The 20,508-nt window shown below is 47.4% G+C and overlaps 1 protein-coding gene across 3 annotated transcripts in view; it reads left to right on the top strand.

Moving 5' to 3' along the window:
* The window catches only part of ZZEF1 (zinc finger ZZ-type and EF-hand domain containing 1), a 3,309,810-nt gene that overhangs the window by 2,252,831 nt on the left and 1,036,471 nt on the right, over window positions 1-20,508 (top strand). The gene's annotated exons all lie outside the window — the stretch shown is intronic.

The raw sequence follows: 20,508 nt of genomic DNA, 5'->3' as shown, positions 1-20,508 counted from the left end.
GCTATTTTGGCTAGTTATATTTTCAACGAGTCCATAGCATAAAGCTACTTTGAGAGTTAATTTCATCTAAACCTTTCCTGTTGGTTACCGATCGATGCACTTCTTCGATGGCTGATCCCTGTAGAAACTCGACGCCTGGTTCCGGACACCGAAACAGACGTCTGTTCCAATGACGGGCTTCGCCTACACCTGGCTTCAGTATGGAAAGCGGGGGGTGGAGGGCTGATCCTTTCTTCTTTTAGAATTCCTACCCCCATTGACTGCCCCTACTGCCTTTGTCTTGCTGCCTCTGCGTCCACCTTCCACTGGGGAGTGCACTCTTTTTAAGTTTTGCCCTAAGTGCAATAGAATATTTCTGTGGAAAGACAAACACAGGGTGTGTAACCACTGTGTCCCACATGATCACTCATAGTCCCACTGCACATCGTGCAAACTCTTTGGGCCCAAAACCCTAAAGGAGTGCCGGACCAAGTGGTGGGTGGCATACTCCGTGTCGGCGGAGTCCGAGACTGCCACAAAGATTTTTGAGTCAGATCACGAAGTCTGAGGCATCTGAGACTCCAAATCGGATCTAGAGGATATTACAGAGGAACAAACTAGTTCCTGCATACCTGTGCCCAGCTGGGAAAGTCGGTTGCAGCACACTGCCATGAGGATGGCCTCTGGTGACAATGGCATACACACACCCTCTTCTTCACATAAGCACACACTCACCAGCTGCTCCTCGACGGACTCTGCGACGGAGGGCCGCACGCCGACGGTAGGTGCCTCAAGGCCTGCCGACCAAGCCCACTGTGGGTCTACCGCTGCATTTGCCACTATGCGCCTGTGTTCACACTCATGCGAAAGACCCATCGCTCGACGGCTGATGCAAAGATGCCGAAACGGCCATCTAAAAGCACAAATCTCACTTACATGCATAAAAACACCTTAAGGAGCATCAGACTCCTGGTAAACAGGCCCCTCTGACCTCTGAGGACTATCGAGAGGAATCCTCTACTTTATTTTCTGCCCTCAACAAAAAACACCCCAGCGATAGCCCCAAGGACACACCCAGAGCTGACTGTCCAACCGAGGCACCTCCAGTAACCCCCAAGGTTACTCCTGAGGCGATGAAGACCATTGTATCAGAAACTCCTTGGACCCAAACACAGTTGGAAGAAACCATAGGGAAAATATCTTTTTTTTGTAGACTTATTGCCCACTCCACAAAAAACCTGTAGAACAGCCTCCAATTCCAGTGGTACCTACTACTGACTCCCCCACCCACACCCACTCAAGCCTTTACACCCAGGGAACCCTGGCAGGGATCTCATCCAGGGGATCTGCAGTCTAATCAAGCAGACCAGGATATGTGGGTGATTGACCAGGATGATCTTGGTCAAGATGGTAATGACACCTATTTGCAAGACCAAGATGACCAAGATCTCATCTTTACAGACCCTATCGACCCTGCTTCAGTAGAGAGTGGTTATACCTCTCCTATTGCGGACCAATTACTCTATAGTTAGTTGCTTTAAAAGGCAGCACAATTTCTTTTCGGTAGAAACAGAACAATCAAGTACCACACGGACCGACTTTGTTGAGGACATCCTCAACGAAAGGAACCCCATTAGCCAGGCTCTACCTCTCCTGGAATCGATCAAGAGGAGGTTCTCTCCATCCCTGTCTACGCTCTTCCTTGCAAGAGCTGTCAACCCGCAGGTAGAGAAAACATTCAAGCCATCACCATCCGAACCTCTTTACATCAGATGTCATGTCAAGGTGGATTCTGTGGTAGTTACCACCACCAGAAAGTGCCACTCTCCACGGCACCACCCATCAAGGACTTCAAAAGACTATACACGCTAGGTAAGTAGAACACTATCTCTGCTGCGTACCTAACATGAATAGCATACAATACTACCTTGCTTGCCAGCTACAGCAGCACTCAGTGGGATGACATCGTAAAACATCTTGATTGGCTACCAGAACCTGCTCGTTCACACCTTCTCAAGGTTGCCAGCAAGGGTAAACAAGTGTCTCAAAACATCCTGAAAAATGTTCTAGATTCTGGGAACACTTCAGGAAGAGTCATTGCGGAGGGAACCCTCCTAAAAAGACACTCTTGGCTTAGGGACTCTGGTTTTAAGCTTGAAACACAGGCTGCCCTTGTCAATATGCCCATCGAGGAGGGTCTCTGAAAACCACAAAGAAGGAGCATGTGACCATCAAAACCCTTGGTCAGAAGGGGTTATTCAACACATGCCAAAACCTCCAGGCGCAAGGTAACAGCAGATTCTGTGAAGCCGGCGCAAGCACGTCTAGTGCCTCCTTCTACAGTCCTCAGGGTCAATCCTATTAATACCAACACTTCGTGGGTTTCGCTGTGGCAAAGGACAAGGCAGAGCTGCAGCCTCTAGGGTCATAGCAGCCCCCCAGCCCCAAATGACATTCCCTCCCAATGCGTCCCCAGTCGGGGGTTGCATAACACTGTTCACCCAGCAATGGAAGGGAATAACGACAGATCGCTGGGTTCTAGACACAGTGGGCCAAGGATACTCAGTGGAGTACCTAGAAACACCACGCCACCCATCCAATTCGAATAGGAAAAATGTACTCCGAACACCTCAACATCCTGCAGGAGAAAATAGAAATTCTACTACAAAAAGCAGCAATCGAACTGGTGCCGTTCCTGGAACAAAATCAAGGTATTTATTCAATGTACTTCCATGTTCCAAAGAAAGATCTAACAATGCGCCCAGTGCTGGACCCGCTCCCTGCAAACACGTATGTCAAACCCCAGAAATTCATGATGACCATGTTGCAGGAGGTCATCCCAATACTAAAACTAGCGGATTATGTGGCAACATTGGATGTGAAAGATGCGTACTTTCATATTTCAATTTTGACAGCGCACAAAAAATACCTCTGATTCAAATTGGGAGACAAGCGGTACCAATTCAAAGTACTACCATTTGACATTGCATTAGCCTCCAGGGTATTCACAAAGGTCCTAGCAGTGTTGGTCGCCCACTTGCGAAGGTAGTCCATTCTAGTGTACCCTTACATAGAGGACTGGCTAATTACTGCAGATTCTCTGCAAAGGTGCCTTCAAAACATGCAACAGACAATCATTCTGTTATTTCAATAGGGCTGCTCCATAAACAAAATAAATCCAGTCTAGTGCCCAGCCAAGTAAAGCAATTTCTGGGCGCACTTATTAAAACAGACGACTAACCGGATTTGTCTTCCCCTCTGAAGAGAGGGTAAAAAACATGTTGTTTCAAAAACCTCAGTATGTGGCTGGTTGTCAGGTGATGGTACGAAAGGCAATGTGCTTGCTGGGAATTATGGCTTCCTGCATCTACTTAGTGCCTGTTAGGCAGAATCCTGTGCAGTGCCCTTAGGGACCACTACACACAATTAAGACTACAGGTGGCAATACAAGTTTTATCTTTGGTACAAGCCTGTACTACTATGTCAGAGTGGTAGCAGTGGCGGAGCAGCCAAGCTTATCTCAAGAGTATATGAGCAGTAGCAGAGATTACACAAAGGGACCACAATTACTGTGACTCAAGCACACACTGACTCAAGGTTTCAGGTAGAAAAATATAAGTACATTTATTTTTAAACCATATGCTATAAACACAACACTTCTATTAAACTTAAACAAAAACCACACGTCAAATATATTACAACTAACCGATTCACTTTGTATAGTAAGTCTCAAGGTAAGAACCCTGTGTTTGAATGAACCGGTGTTATGAACAAAACACGTTACCGCGAATACGATTGTGATCACTTTTTGACAGGTCGGTCTACTAAATAAACGCATATCCGTGACATGAAATGCTACCGGGGCAAAAACAGACTTAGCACCTGAGATACCCAGAGGGAGTTGGAGGCAAAAATCACAGGCAATATCTTGGTTAGGCAGACAGAATCGAGAAACACTCAGAGACAGGAGTTCAAAAGTCAAACGGCCGGAGCCAGGGTCAAGTGGCACCGGGGGCCTGTTGTTGAAGATCACACAGTCAGACAGTTCACGATTCAACGTAGCCAAAAGTACTTCGATATTGTCAATGTTCAGAAGCAAAAGTTATAAGGAGGAGGGAAGACAAGGGCAAGCCTTGAAGATGAAGAAAAAAAGGGGTTCACCCAGTTTCCTCAAGCAGAACACAGTACCTTCTTCCAATGGTGCAGCTGGTGCCCTGGCAGTTGTTCCTGATGGTTTCCCGCAGACCCACGATTCCTGGAGCTTCGTCGTGAAGGAGGACGTCTGAAGGGGGTCTGCACCACACAGGGATGAAGCCGGCAGCAGCGACAAAGAATAAAAGGTGCGCTCCTTAAACACAGGAGAGGCTCTTCAGGTGGCTATCCGGACCACTACAGCAGCGTGCAGCAATTTCGACCACAAAGGCGACCTCTGGCTGAAGAAGATGAGCTGGTTATTCCCACCAGGCTCAAGGGAAGAAGACTCCGGACAGGATCTTCTCTTAGTCGTCGAAGGGTAGATAGCTCAGGACTACAGCAGGGCTTCACCGGGACGGGGTAGTTGCAGCTGCCGTCGTTCTCTCCACTTCTCTTCGGTTCCTTGTAGTTCCAGTGGCAACTCTCTGACTTCTAGCCCAAGAGACCTGCCTTTTATGTGCAAAACCCCCATTCACACAGCCTCGCTGTCAATCACCCAGCAGGGGGGTTGTCCAGCCTGGACAACTACCTCAGCCAATCATGGCAAAGTCCGACTTGGGTTTCCTAGGATACCCTGTGCAGGGGGTGACTACACCCCTCCCTCACATTCAGCCCACTTAGACACCCAGGCGCCTGGTGGAGGGCTTCTGAGCAGAAGCCCGCCAAAAGACGGTGAACAAAGAAGGCGAACCTAGTTTGCTGCGCAAAGTAAAACACAAGAAGGACGTTAACAAAAAGAAATGGCGAATAAACCCAACCGGAGCCAAAAGAAAGAGGATTTGGTCAAGCGGGTTTATGTTTGAGGCTAATATAATAGCCAAGAACAATACCACGTTTATCTAATATAATCGCGGTAGAAAAGTTAGGGTAGATACCACTGCCACCAGCCAAGTCTAAATGTTAAAAGAGCGAAACAATGCTGTATGAGGTACAGATAAAAAGGGATACAAATTAACCCTTTCCAGTACTCCATGGAAGATGGGGTGTACTGGATCTGTGGTAGATTGACTAAGTAAAGTTAATGGCAACTTTACCCTTTTCTGGGGGACTGTAGTCAGCCTCAGAAATGTAGTCGGGGGAAGTCTCAAAGACAACCCTGTGCCACGGCACTAAAGGTGCTGTGTGACACACAAAAATAAGGGGGATACTGAAGTGGTGTACGTCAGAGTCCACAATCACAAAAACATAGAAATACACATGGCAAAACACAGGTAAGAGTGGGGGAAAAGCTCACACTCTTACCAAGTGGAAAGAAATAAACTCCAGAAGTCCAGCAAAGCTGCTGGGGGACTCACTAGGTGAGGGAAATTAGCCGTAAATGAGAATTCTCCCTAACAGTGCCTCACGCCAGGCTGCGCATGTGTCCAATGCAAGAGTGGCTAGCAAAATAATGGTTGCATGCAAGCGGGTTGTGGAACGATCTAGTGGTGGTTTCACAACCTCTGATTCAATCTCTGCAGTGCTGGAACAGAAACAATCTGCTAAAGGGAAAGCCTTTCCTTACACCAGCGATCGAGGCCATTCTCACAACAGACACGTCTATGACAGGGTGGGGCGCTCCCGTCCTTCACCACACTGCTCACGGCCTGTGGACACAGGAGCTAACCAGAAAACAGAACAACCTTCAGGAACTACCGGCGGTCCTCAAAGCACTTCAAGGCTTCAAGACTTAGCTAGCGCACAAGACAGTCCTAGTCCTCACAGACAGTACCACGGCCATGTTTTATATAAGCAAACAGGGGCAACACACTCTCCAGGGCTGTCCAAACTAGTCCAGAACATCTGGTTGTGGGCACTACATCACAACATGTTCCTAGTAGCAAAGTATTGCCCCAAAATACTGATTACAAAATGCTGAATGTGCATTTGTCGCATTCGGCATAGGAAAAAAATGCTGACTCCAAAAATACCGAACTAGGTGAGCGGGGGTATCCCACAGCCCCCTAGTTTGGTATGTTCAGGTTCGGGGGTGTCTCCCGCATACATGAAAGGGAAAGCGGGGGACGATTGCACACATTCCGAAAAAGCTTGAATTGCAAAATGCAACACGGTCGGCCTCGCTATATTGTAATTCGAGCTTTTCGGAAAGCAGTATGATAACGTAGATCCAAGTAGCACAACATGTTCCAGGGGAACTCAATTCTCTGGCAGATGTGCTAAGCAGGAATACAATAATACCCTCATAACATAAGTGGCAGCTAAACACAGACGTGCTAGACAACGTCTTCTGAAACTGGTGGTTTCCAGAATTAGACCTTTCTGCAACCCTAAAAAACGCACAATGCCAAGATTACGTGTCCAGGTTTCTCCAGAAAAAATCCAAGGGGAACGCACTTCTGAATCACTGGTCAGGAAAATGTGCATGCGCTTTTCCCCCAACTCCCCTTCTAAACAAAAAAGTTCACAAGCTACACCGGGAACAAGTAACGTTGACCCTAATAGCTTCAACGTGTGCAAGGCAGACCTGGTTCTCCCACCTTCAAATGATGTCCCTGTGTTCTGTCATGACACTGCCTTGTCCAGACAACCTGTTCACTCTGGATCAGGGAACAATGCTCCACCCATGCCCTCAGAAGCTGAACATAGCAGCTTGGCTCCTGATGCCTAACACCATGGCACTGGTATTTTAAGAAATGGAAACGCTTTGTGTTAAGGTGCAGAACACAGTCTCTTAATGCAACTGACTATTCACCTTCCAATATAGTCAATTACCTACTCTATCTACTTGACTCATGATTAGTCGTTAACACCTAGCGTCTCTCTCTGCTTACACCACACCTCAAAGTAAAGTTTTATGGTGGAAGGTGCCCGAAAGGCTTTCATGGCGGGCGGGAAAAAACGGTACCCTCCGATTTCTAATCCTACTCACCATCGTACTCAAAAGGTCCCCCTTCGAGCCTATGCATAAGGGATAAGCAGTGCTGAAACATCTCTTTTCAGCGCAACCTTCTAACAACTCACCCCCTTTTCACAAATACTGCTTGCTAATCTATGCAAAGCATGTGATTCCAAGCAGATCCACAAGCCTCAGAAGGGATGCATTACTCACCGTAATTGTGATGCTTGTATCTGCTTAGATTCACTTGCGCCCGCCCCTTCCTCCCCTCTTGGAGTAGAAGGTGGCTGCGAAAACAGGTTTTTCACACCTCATGGTCTCTTCCTACACTCCACGCTTACAACTCACACTCACTCTTGTCAGAAACAAATGTTCGAAGGGATTGTCTCTTCCGACCTATTCCTTATCTTTGATGTTACCCATCCCAGCTTGCTGGCCTCAGAAATTTTTTTCAGTAGAGGGCGCTGCGTGTCGACGTCCCTCGAGTCGGTGTCCCTCGACAGCCTCCGTAACAGTGCCGACGTCACTGTGCGTATAAATAGACTCACAAAGCGTCCGTTTCTCAATTCCGTTTTTCCGCACTCGGGCCTCGGAAACGTGACGCTCAGTTCCTTTCTTCAAGAAAAATCTTTTTATTCCTCGAAGATTATTATCTTAATACTATGGCTTCTTCGTCCGAACCATCAACTCCACGGTCCGGTTTCAAAAAATGTTGTGACTGTGGGAAGAAAATGTTGTTAACGGATCCTCACAGAATCGGTTTGTGGTGCCTGGGGTCGGAGCATCACTGTTCGGAATGTGAGGACTGTATGTCCATGACAGCGAAAGCCTTCAAGGAGCGTAAGGGGAAGTTAGATAGAGGTAAGAGTTTTAAAACTTCTACTCCCTCGAAAGTTTCTTCGGCTGAGTAGAGACATTCGTCTCCTCGTCGACAAAAGAAACATTCCCGTTCAAGATATCGAAGCGGTTCTCATCAGTCTTCGAGATCAAAAAGTTCTAAGAAGAGGCGTCGTAGATCTCCCTCTTCTTCTTCTTCCTCTACCTCCCCAGAAAGGGTCACCTGCCCCACGAAACACAGCTCTCCAGCTAAGTGGGAGGAACTCTGTAAAAAAAATGCTTAGCGTCTTCGAGAAAGCGGCCTCGACGCCCTCGGATACGTATAAAGGTGATACCCTGGGTGAAAGACCCAAAAGATCAAGACGCTGCGAGTCGTTGAACCCGGACGAAAGAAACTACTCGAGAGCTTCATGAACCCTCTAGTAAAAACAATAAGACTGCGTCATCGATTCCTTTGTCGAAGGGTCCTTCGACGCATAAATCTGTTGCATCGACGCCGTCTTCGACGCCACTGATAAAAGTCAAACCGACAACTGTCACTACGACACACAGTAGAGGTGTCGAGAGCTTTGACCATGACGTCGAGGATGCCATCGACATTCTCGACGACGCTGAGTAGGATTCCGATCCTCTCGAGTACATAGAGGTCCCTTCAAACTTCCTCAACGCTTTTTTCAGGATTGTCAAAGCCATTTACTTCCACGCCGACAACCTTGACGTTTTCTCAAACTGTGACAACCAATTTGGCTCCCTCTGCTCTAGAAATGGGATTTAAACCATTTCCTAGATCTGACTACTTTAGAGCTTTGTCCTCTATGTATGAGGAAGGGGAGGATTCTGACCAGGAGAGACCTTTTGGTTTACAAAGAACTACAATACCCATGCCAGAGGAATTAATGTCTGAAGAGAACCGGTTGAAAGACCTTCAAGATTCTCTGCATGAGGCAAGTGGTTTAAAAACTTCCCCAGAAGTAGAGTTTGCTAAACTAGACCCTGGAGAGCATGCAGAGACCCTTATAGGATTCTGATGGCTAGAATAATTGAATTCATGGGGGGGGTCTACACCTACACCTGCTTTTCAGCAGGATGACCTTACTGATATTTTAGATAATGGTCCACAGGAGGATCCTGTTGGTCCCTTTCATACTGCTCTACAAAGAAAAATGTCTGCAAATTGGGAAACACCTGAGGTTATCCCTGCAGTGAATAAAAATCTTTCTGCTAAATACAGGGTATCAGCTTCAGATCCTGAATATCTGAGCAAGCATGCAACTCCAGAGAGTTTAGTTGTACAGGCAGCAACTTTATCCAACAGTAAGTCAGCATACCCTACTATTCCACAGGAAAGGGATGATAAAAGATTTGATGCCATGTCAAAGTAAGTATTTTCGGCATGTAGCATGGCGCTTAAGTCGATTAACGCCACTTGCCCGCTTGTAAGATTTAGCCACACACTTTGGGAGTGTGCTTCATCGGTGGCTGACTGTCTTCCAGAAGGAGAAGAAAGGGATGCATTCTTAAACATCATCAGGGATGGAAAGGATGCAATGTGCGAGTCCCCCCAAACAGGCATTGATTCTGCTGACAGCATCAGCAGGGCCATGGCGCCAAGTACCACAATCTGTAGATTTGTGTGGTTGTGGAAGTCTGGTTTTGCTCCAGGTGTACAGGCCAGACTTCTGAACATGCCCTTTGATTGCACTTCTTTATTTGGGAAGAAGGCTGATGACAGCCTGTAGAGATTACAGACATCCAAGGCAGCAGCGAAATCCCTTGGGGCTGCAATCCGGCAGACTCCAAATCGTCCTTCAGAAGCTTCCTGGAGAGGTAGGTCCTTTCGCTTTTACTCCGCATTTGGAAAAGGCAGAGGACAGCCAGCTCAAAGGGGCCAGAGACGATTCACCCGTGGTGGACGGGGGAAAGGTACAAAAGCCGTAGCAGGCGCCACTTTACCCTCGGCATCTGCATCAGCCGCTTCTAAACCCCTCTGAGGTCTCTCCTCACAAGACACCAGTAGGAGGCAGGTTAACTCAACATCTGGCAGAATGGCTGGCTTTTACTTCAGATGCTTGGGTATTGGAGACAGTTGCCCAAGGTTACTGCCTGCCCTTGCTACACATTCCTCAGTCATCCACCAGGGAACAACTCTTGGAAGTTTCCAGACCTGCTCCTTATGCACGAAATTGTAGACCTGCTGGAGAAAGGTGCCATAGAACCGGTACCCGTAGCGGAGAGCAACAAGGGTTGGTATTCCCCCTACTTCCTAGTACCAAAGAAGGACGGAGGACTGAGACCCATCTTAAAATTGAACAAATTCCTCAGGAAGGACAAGTTCAAGATGGTAACTTTTTCTCAGATCCTTCAGGCCCTCCAGCTTCAGGACTGGTTGGTATCTCTAGACCTTCAGGATGCTTATTTCCATGTGTCGATCCATCTCAAACACAGGAAATACCTGAGGTTCGCAAATTGGCAACTCTCACTATCAATTTCGAATTCTGCCATTTGGGCTGACCTCCGCCCATAGAGTCTTTACCAAGCTAATGGCGGTGGTGGCTGCAGGTCTAAGGAGGGAGGGGATTCACGTCTAGCCCTACCTGGACGACTGGTTGAGCAGAGCAGTATCTTCGGAACAAGCTCAGATCCAGCTAGATTATGTCTGCCACTTCCTTCACAAGCTGGGCTTCTCACTCAATTTAAAGAAGTCACAGATGATACCATCACAGAGACACCAGTTCATTGGAGCAGCCCTGACACTTCCCTGGGAAAAGCCTCGCCACCAGAGGTAAGGGCTCAAGATAGTCTACAGATGGTCGCCAAGTTTCAAAATGCCCAACGTCTACCAGCCTTCGACTTCTTGAGGTTGCTAGGCCTCATGGCATCCTGCATTTTACTAGTGCCAGAGGCTCGCCTGAGAATGAGATCCCTCCAGTGGGCAATAAGAACCCAATGGTCGCAATTCTCAGGAAGAATGTCAGATCTCCTTCAAGTCCCAGACAGAGCAGCCCGAGACCTTCAATGGTGGGTGTTAGGCAGAAACCTGTGCAGTTCCCTCGGGGACCACTGCAAAAGATTTAAGACTACAGGTGTTTGGCATTAAACCCACTTGGTAGCAGTCTGTACCACACAGATTCACTTGGTAGCTGTGGCTGAGCAGTCAGACTTCCCTCAAGAAGAGTTAGGCAGTATACAGAGTATTCCCAATAGGTCAAAAGAACACAGTAGAACAAGTAAACACTGACCAGAGCTTGGTGTAAAAGAGATATAATTAATTATTTAAAACCACATCTAGTAAAACACACAGACACTAATGTTAAGCAGTTCAAAAACATGTTACAAGGTAAGAAAGTAACTTGTTCTTCTATGGGACCTCGATGAATGAGGGATCATAGGTATGGGGAACGTCACACTAGGAATAGTATTACAGTCACGCCCTGTCGACGTCCCTTTTCAAACTTTGAAAAACATCATGTGCAATAGTCTGCAACTACCACTAGTTTTCAGCCTATACAAAGCATGTAAATCTAAGCAGATACAAGCATCAGAAATACGATTACGTTGAGTAATGTATCACATATGCACATATATTTTTTGTACAATGCAAGAAAAACTACAATTATTTACACAATGTATGTTTTCCGCCTCTTGTCGATTACCGGTGACTGAGAGTACAGGCCTTGTTAATGCAGCACTTCCCACTCTGTTTTTAAAGCAATGCAGCCCTCCCCCCTTTACTGAGGGATGTGTACACTTCACTTACCAAATCTTTTAACTAACGTGACGTCACCGTTCCTCGCTACAAGAGCCATCTTCAGTTTCTACTAAAAAGAAAATTAAAACAAAGCAAAACAAAAACCATATTGTTCACACCGTCCCTCTACTTCCGCATTTATACTCGCTCTCCCACTGTAGTTCTCGGATCAGGTGCACTCGCTCGCTATGGTCCTCTGAAGTCTTCCGAGGCTGCCTCTCCCCTCAATGGCCTGCACAAGAGGGGGCGGGCTGGGACCTGAAGCGATCAGGCAAGCTATCGGCTGCTCAGTTATAGTAACAAGAGAGCGATTACAACCTTTGCACCGCCCGCTCCCCTGAAGCTGATCGCCATTCTACATTCAGCTCCCTGACGGCTTGTCATTAACCTGGGTAACGCACTATGCCATAGGAGACACCTTGGTCTGCTACCAGCTGACACAAGATGGCCTGCACATTTCCTGTTTTTTCATCCTGGAAAGCGAGCCCCTTTAGACGAGGCGCTTTACACACACAGTGTGCATGCGCACACTATTACCTGCCAGTTTCCTCGTTAAGGTCTTTATTGCCCTTGTGCTTATCCTTCTCCATTCCTTAGGAGCAAGTTTCCTGTTCTACACGAATACGGACTTTACACCGCAGTGCTCAGATACAATCAACCATATAGTTCCACAAAGGCTTCTGAAGAAGAGGATTGACCTCGAAACGCGTCAGCCTACCACAGTGGAATTTCTTTTATTTGTGATGATGTAGACGATGCACTGTCCTTTTTATTGCTTTTGCTTCAATTACTGTTTCTGAATAAATGGGAGCTAATCCTCCCCTCATTTTTTACATCATTATCATTATCAAAGTTTTTTGTCCTAATCCGAAAGATCAGAATTTAACATATTATTTCACATACAATGTGCTAAACTACTAACTTTAAGAATTTTACGCCTTGCCGCGTATACCCAGAGTGTGCAGGGAACGGGAGGACTCCAATCTTGGGTCCTCTTCTCTGTTCTTGTTTACTGTAGGGTTTGTGTGCCAAAACCCTCCTTTCCTCCCCGCACCTCATAAGTTATGAATAACAACACCCTCCTGGTGTTATTCCTAAACATATGTTCTTGAAATGTTCCCTACTCCGGTGTGCACCAAATTCTCTCCTAGCCTCTGGGTAACCCCTGCACTTGCTCCTTCTCCGTGGTCTGTGCAGTCTTCTGCTACCTGTAGGCAGGCCTCCCTTGCCTAGGAGTGTGGCGTAGTAGCCCAGAGCTATCCTGAAGAAACTTCAATCCCCGTACTGGCCACCAAATATGTATCAAAATCGAATAATAAAATCAATTCAACAAGCCAAAAATAATGCACGAGACGTGAGAAAAACAATAGATTGTATTTCGCGCACACACAGCCTAGTCTGGAGAATTATCAAAAGACATTCAAAGAACTACAGGAAATGGCTGCATTTATAGTAAATATCAAGAATGAAATGACAAAAAATGTTACAGATTACTCACACTTTTGCAGCCTCTGATTGAGCATAATCATTTGCTTTGCACTATAGGTAAATCTATACAATACCTAGCCCTATTGGCTCATTGTATCCTCGTGAGCATAACAAGACATCACTTTATTAATTAGCATTGAGATCATGTCCTTTCCCATTATGCTGATTGGGTGCTACTCATTTTATTTTGTATTGTCTAAATGTGGTACTTGGTTGGCTGTTCCAGGAGGTGTATGTGTGGAGTGACTTGATGGATTTCAGCCAATCACTGTGTGAGATGTGACAATGTGGGAAATAAAAATGATACCTTTTTGCATCCTCATCCTAAAAGACCTCATTGGTTGGCACCATCGTACCATTCCCATTAGTATGAACTGTTCATCGCCAGTTCAATTTTGAAACTCCTCGTTGGAAACATTACTTGCTTACCTTACAACACTTCCTTTCTCATGACTTGTGCATGATTTCATTTGCCCTGTCTTTGACCTTACGAGCTGGGGGCTTAGGTGCTTGCAAACTTTATTATTTCGCAATGGTATGAATGAATGTATGTTTCTGATGCTTGTGAATCTGCTTAGAATCACATGTTGTGCATATAGTGCGTCATCTAGTGGTAATCGCAGAGTATTGCATCTTGTTTTTCGAGAATTGAAAGTGGGACGTCGACATGGGCGTGCTTGTAACGCTATCCCTAACGTAACATGTAGTGTAACCAAAATCCATCACGCGTCGAAGTCCCTGAGATTGTTTTTTTCCGCACAGCTAGCTGGTCGCCCTATGCGGAGCTTGTTCATTGCAAAATTATAACTTCTTTGTCCACAACCGTTGGTCGTTTAGTCTTCGACCTTTCATCAGCGTCGACTACTTCTGCACCCTACGCTGAAGACGCCTATGGATTTCGGCAACTGGTGCTTCGGTCGACGCTGTCGACCGCGTGGCCTTGGCCCTCTGGCCAGGCCTCTAAAGTAGGGAGAGTGGGTCACACGGTTTGATTCTTTCTAGAATGCATTTCCTTTTCTCCCTCTTTTCCCTTCTGGTCTTGCTGTCGCCCTTCTCCTAAACTATGGAGAGGACTCCCTTTAAGTTTTGCCCGTTCTGCAACGGCAAATACCCATGGAAGGACACTCACCGAAAGTGTCTGCCTCGTGATCACGACGAGCGATCCTGCAAGTCTTGCCAACTTTTTCATCCAAGGACGATAAAAGATCGGCAGACAAAGTGGTGGGCGGCCTACGCCATGCAGGCCGAGAGTGGATACCCCATCAGCGCAGGCACCACGAGTGATGAGGATTGAATCGGCAGCCATGGCTCCGATGTGGAAGTCATTGACCTTACCGCAGAACCATTAGGTTCCCAAGTGCCCAGCCCCGACCGGCAGGCCACAGGTGCTGCTATGGGGAGACAACATCCCGGCGACAGGGTTACACCCGTACCACAAAAGGAAAGGTACACAGCCCCACAAGCTTCCTCGGTGGATACATTGTGGAAGCAACTGATTCCACCGGGCCCGTCGAAAATTTTGATGAAGCCCACGATCCTCATGATCGGCCGCCCTCTCTGCAACCGTCAGCACGGCATGTGTCCGGGCATCCCACCCATAAGGGCGTCTCCACCAAACACAAGCGCTGAAGAGCTTCATAAGAGCGCGTCAGTGGCAAGGGTTTTCTGCAGCGCCACAAACCTCAACAAAGCCTACAGGCACATCGAAAACATTCCCCGATCCACCAGAGCTACGAGAGAGTCTTGCAGCCATTTTTTCGGCGGCAAATCTAAAGACACGTCCAAACGTCAACAGGAGTATGCAGAAGGGTCACTGCCCCTCTCTAAGGCTATGGCTGAAGCATCTCGACCTCCTAAGTACCCCTGTCCTCCAGAAGAGCCATTGCCCCCTCCACACCTCTCTGGTTCATCTCTATGGACCAGAGTTAGGTTTGAAGGTTATATGGACAAACTTTCAAAGTTTGTTGACTCCTTTCAGAAATGTATTACCCCAAAAAGACCAAGAAAGGAAGATTCCTACCCTACTCTTTCAAAGGTACAAAAACCTGCGAGTACATTTCCCAAGGATGAGGTTTTAGAATGCTCAGAACCTGAAGAACTCTGAGGACCCCCATGGTTAGGAAGAGAATCCTTTTGAGGAGACACCCGACCAGTGCCTAGACTGGGCTCAGGAACAACTGGCAAAGGAAGAACCATGGCTTTCCCCCACTACAGCTCAAGATCCAGACGCCCTTTGTCTAGACCCTCGCTGCTCGCCTCCTCAGCCATTGACGACCAAATGGCCTTCAATGAAATTCTAAAGAGGGCTGCAGACCGTTTTCAAATCGTCACACAAGAGGCAGTGGAAGACATCTTAAAAGAGAAACCCCCTCAAGTCAGGCGATACTATTGCTTAACTCTATCAAGAAGCGCTTTGCACGTTCATTGTTGTCCCCATCTCTCACAAGAGCGGTCAACCATTGAGTAGAAAATCTTTATCACCCCCTCCCCTTCAGACCCGCTTTACATCCAGGGCCATGCCAATCCAGACTCCCGGTAGTCGCTACTACCAGAAAGAGCGCCAGAGGGCTGTTGTCCACGGCAGAGGCACCACCAGACAAGGACTGTAAAAAGTTGTACACCCTTAGAAAGTTCATCACTACGTGTGCCGCATATTCCACTAGGATTTCCAATAACACTACACTGCTGGCAAGTTAAAGTGACCTACAATGGAACTTACTTCAGGAGGGCCTACAAGAAGTCCCAGAACCGTTACGATCCAGCCTGCTGGTAGTTGTCTCGCAAGGGAGATAGGTTAACCAAAATATCCTGAAGAACACCTTAGATGCAGCTGAAACAGCACGCTCAGCCCTGGCCCATGGCACCCTTCTTAAAATTCATGCCTGGCTCAAAAATTCGTGCTTTAAGCATGAGACACAGGCATCCCTTATAAAAAAAATAAAAAAAACAGTGGAGGAGACTAATTTGTGTGCAGTAGACCATGCCTTAGAAATAGACCATGCCTTAGAAACAGCAAAGAAGAAGCACAAGACTCTTAAGTCTCTGAATCAAATCACAGCAAGAACCTATCAATAGTGAGGAGGTAACTCCCGCCGTTCCTTTCGTGGGCAATCCTTCTCATGTTCCCCCCACAACCAGTATGGGACAGGGAGGGCACCATGGTCCTCCGGACAGTGAGGAACTGCCACAGGTCAATACCAACAAAGGGGTCAGCGAAGAGGCAAAGGCAGTGGTAGGAACTCCACTCCAAGAGGCTCCCCGGCCTCTGCTCAAAAAATGACATGCCTCTCCGGCCGGGGGACGAATAACCTTTTTCCTTCACGCATGGGATGGGGTCACTTCAGACCAGTGGGTGCTCAAGACCGTCGCCCACGGTTATTGTATCGCGTTTAACCAGCCACCTCGATACCGTCCACCAACATCTAGGCGCCTATCGCCAGAACACCTGAAAATGTTGCTGCGCGAGGTGGCGAGCCTTCAAGAAAAGGGCACCATAGAAGTTCCCTTTCAACAGGTAAACAGGGGTATTTATTCAGTGTACTTCCTTGTACCCAAAAAGGATCTCACCATGTGCCATGTGTTAGACTTGCGCCCAGCAAACTAATTTGTAAAGCCACAAAAGTTCAGAATGACAACATTGCAGGAAGTAATTCCACTGCTAGTACTGGGAGATTACATGGCAACATTGGACATGAAAGATGCATAGTTTCATATTTCAATGTTGGCAGCACACAGAAAGTACTTAAGGTTCATGATAGAGGACAAGCACTATCAGTTCAAGGTCCTTCCCTTCGGCATTGCCTCAGCCCCAAGGGTGTTTTCAAAGGTACTGGCTGTAGTAGCGCTCACCTGCGGAGGCAGTCCATTCCAGTCTATCCCTACCTCGACGACTGGCTAATAACAGGGGATTTGTACAGAACATGCCTATCAAATACCCAGAAGACGGTAGCTCTCCTCTTCAGTCTGGGATTCTCGATCAATGAGAAAAAGTCCAGCCTAGACCCCAGCCAACTCCAGCAATTTCTGAGGGCTCTAATTCGGACCAAAGACAGCCTCATCTTTCCCTCCAACGAGAGGGTTCAAACCATGCTGTTGACCATACGCAAAGCCATGCGACTGTTAAGGATGATGACCTCCTGCATTTATCTAGTCCCACGCACGTTTGCGCATGCGCCCTATGCAAGAGTGACTCTCAAGCCAATGGTGTCAGGCCAGCGGACAGTGGGACAATCTAGTGGTTGTCTCTGCAGCCCTCATTCTCTCTCTGCAGTGGTGGTCAAGGGAGAACCTCTTGCAGGGGGAAACCTTCACCACCTGTTAGGGAGAATTCTCTATAAATGCTAATTTCCCAAACCTAGTCCCCCAGCAGCTTTGCTGGATTTTTGGGGTTTATTTTTTTCTCCTGCTAAGAATGAGACTCTTTTACTCCCACTCTTAGACATGATTTGAGGTGTTCCTTTATCTTTCCATATGTTTTATGGGCTATGGGGTCTTTTACTCCATAGGGTCTCATGAGTTTTTGATGTGGGTTACACAGCACCCTCCGTGCCGTAAACCAGGGGTGTTGTAGCGACCAGCATGTTTGATTGACAGCTAGGCTGAGTGAATGGGGGTGTGCTGCATAAAAGCAGGGCTTTGGGGACTGGAACTTCAGAAGTCGCCACAGGAACTAAGAATCCGAGGAGGGAGAAGCTGAGCCGACCTGCAACGACGACACCACCGGTGGAGCCCTGCTGAACCGTCTCACCACTTTTCCCGACGACAGAGGAGATCTCCAGTCCGGAGAGTCTTCTTCCTTTGAATGGTGGGGGATAACCAGTTTTGCCTTCTTTTCACCTTCCTGGAGCATCTCGTGGCCGCCTTGCCCATGCCTAGCACCCCGCCAACCGGAATACCACGGTTTACCACTACCGCGAAGAGAAGGGTAGTACCTTTTAACCGAAGAACTCCGTGGCTGGTTTATTCCCTGGCAGTGCAACAACCTTCATCTTTCCTCCACGGCGAGACCTCTTCTTCCTCTTCGCGAAACGCCGACTTGCACCTGCAGCCAGGAACAACTGCCCCCGTTGGAGTTTCCTTCACACTTAAGGTACTATGTCCCGCCTGGATTCCCTTGCGACAGATCATTCGGGGTGACAGTAAAGCCTCGACTTTCTAACCTGGGCTAGCCTGGGACAACCTAGCTAACTTTGCCTGACTTTAATTTCATCCTTTTTGTGCGAACTATCTACAAGACTCTTTGGGCATAACCCCACTGTGTGAACCTGGACCCCTCCTGCTTGCTCTCTCCAAGAGTGGGCCTTGCACTTGACTTCCTGGCTCTCCAGTAGAACTCTGCCTATCCTGCCTTACTGTGGTTCTTTTTAAAAGTATTGAAACTTGTGTGCTTCCTTAACCCTGCCTTTTTCCCTCCCTTTCTTTACAACTTATTAGAGTGTCATCTTATGTTAAGCGCTCACCTCTGTCTGAAAATAAGTGGTGTTTCTCAGTAAGACTTGTCTAATAAGTGAATAGGGTTGTATATATATGATAGTGACTGTGTGCTGAATTTACTTACCTCGTTTTTTTTGCTAGTGTAAATCCCAAGTGTGTCTTTAAATAAATAATTATATACTTTTACACCAAAGCTCTGGTCAGTGTTTGTTTGTGCTACTGTGTCTCTGTACCTATTGTGTATACTCTACATACTGCCTAACTCTTCTTGAGGGAAGTCTGACTGCTCAGCCACAGCTACCAAGTGAATCTGTGTGGTACAGACTGCTACCAAGTGGGTTTACTGCCAAACACCTGTAGTCTTAAATCTTTTGCAGTGGTCCCTAAGGGAACTGCACAGGTTTCTGCCTAACACCCACCCCTGAAGTAGAGGCCACTCTCACCAGGGGCGCATCTCTGATGAAGTGGGCTCAGCTCCTTCATCAGACGGCACATGGGTAGCATCCAACCATATAAACCTGTTGGAATTGCTAGCAGTATTCAAAGCCCTGAAAGCCTTTCAAACACACCTCTAGGGAAAGACAGTACTAGTCCCTGGGGACAGCACCACGGCCATGTATTACCTGAACAAGCAAGGGGGCACTCACTCTCCGGGGCTATCCAAATTGTCTCAGACTGGGGCTTCCCAGAGATCAACTTGTTCTCAACTCTGGAGAATGCACAATGCCTAGATTACGCCTCCAGGTACCCGCAGAACCGCTCCAGGGGGAACGGTCTCTGGATAACATGATCAGTGAAAATTTGTTTACGCTTTACTACTCAACAAGATAGTGCACAAGATGCACCAGGAACCAGTCACAATGATTCTGGTGGCCTCTATGTGGGCACACCAACCCTGGTTCTTTCATCTCATTGCAATGTCAGTCTCCCCTGTGAGGAAGATAACATGCCCATACAACATGCTATGACAGGACAGGGGGGGAAACACTCAATCCATGCCCGCAAACTCTCAATTTAGCGGCTTGGCTCCTGAAGTCAGAGAGTTCGGACACCTCCAGCTGTCATGACCCTTGCCCCTGGCCCTCAATGGCAACTCAGCCTTCCAGTTAGGGCCAGGTCAAAGGCCTTAAAACCTCATCCAAGACACTCTTGGAGTCAGTCCTAGTGCCTTTGGTGCCAGGCTCATAACCATCATGAAGACCGACATTAGAATGGGGCTAGTTACTTGGGGCTATTTAACTTGGGAGGGGGGGGTGAGGGGGGGTTCATCCAACATGGAGGCACACACATAGCTCAGTTACAAGGAACTGCGGTCTAGTCTTTTGGGTGTGGCAGGCCTGGGACTATTTTACCTGGACTACTTTACCTGAGGCTATTTAAACCGCACTCAAACAGCAGAACATCCTTTGCGTTATTCTGCTGTGGGAGGCGTAACGCTCACCGTGCCCAGTTATTTGATTCCAGTTTACCTGAAACTAAGGACCCGCAGAGAGAGAGAGAGAACAGTATGAAATTTACCTGGAACAGTATCCTGTCTTCAATCCATCGCTGACTTCAGTTCCACACACCTGAAGGTACGAACTCCATCATCCGGCACCGCATGCATCCTGGAATACCATAACCTGGAAAGAGGAGAAAGAAAGACAGCATTAGTAAGCGTTTACTCACGTTTCCTCCCGAATGAAGAAAGCCACACAATTCTAATATCCTGGTCAGTATCATTGCTGGAACATTACAGCGCTCGGCGAGGAACATCGCAACCTGCGACGAGAGAAAAGACACAGGTTAGCAATATAAAAGGCGAAACAGCATTGCGCATCGCACATTACTCACCGGACAGCATCACGCACACCGCGCTTTCGCCTACCTGCCCATGCTCATCTTCAAACTGCATGACATCACAAAAATACCTTTCCATACCTAAAAGGAAAGAAGCAAGACCTTATTATTCAAGCCAAGAGGAACATAAGTACTGCATATAAAGACGGTAAAG

Source organism: Ambystoma mexicanum, chromosome 9, assembly GCF_040938575.1.
Source record: "Ambystoma mexicanum isolate Mex_15411 chromosome 9, UKY_AmexF1_1, whole genome shotgun sequence".
In the NCBI taxonomy this organism is placed as follows: Eukaryota; Metazoa; Chordata; class Amphibia; order Caudata; family Ambystomatidae; genus Ambystoma; species Ambystoma mexicanum.
This window is presented reverse-complemented; position numbering and strand designations above follow the sequence as displayed.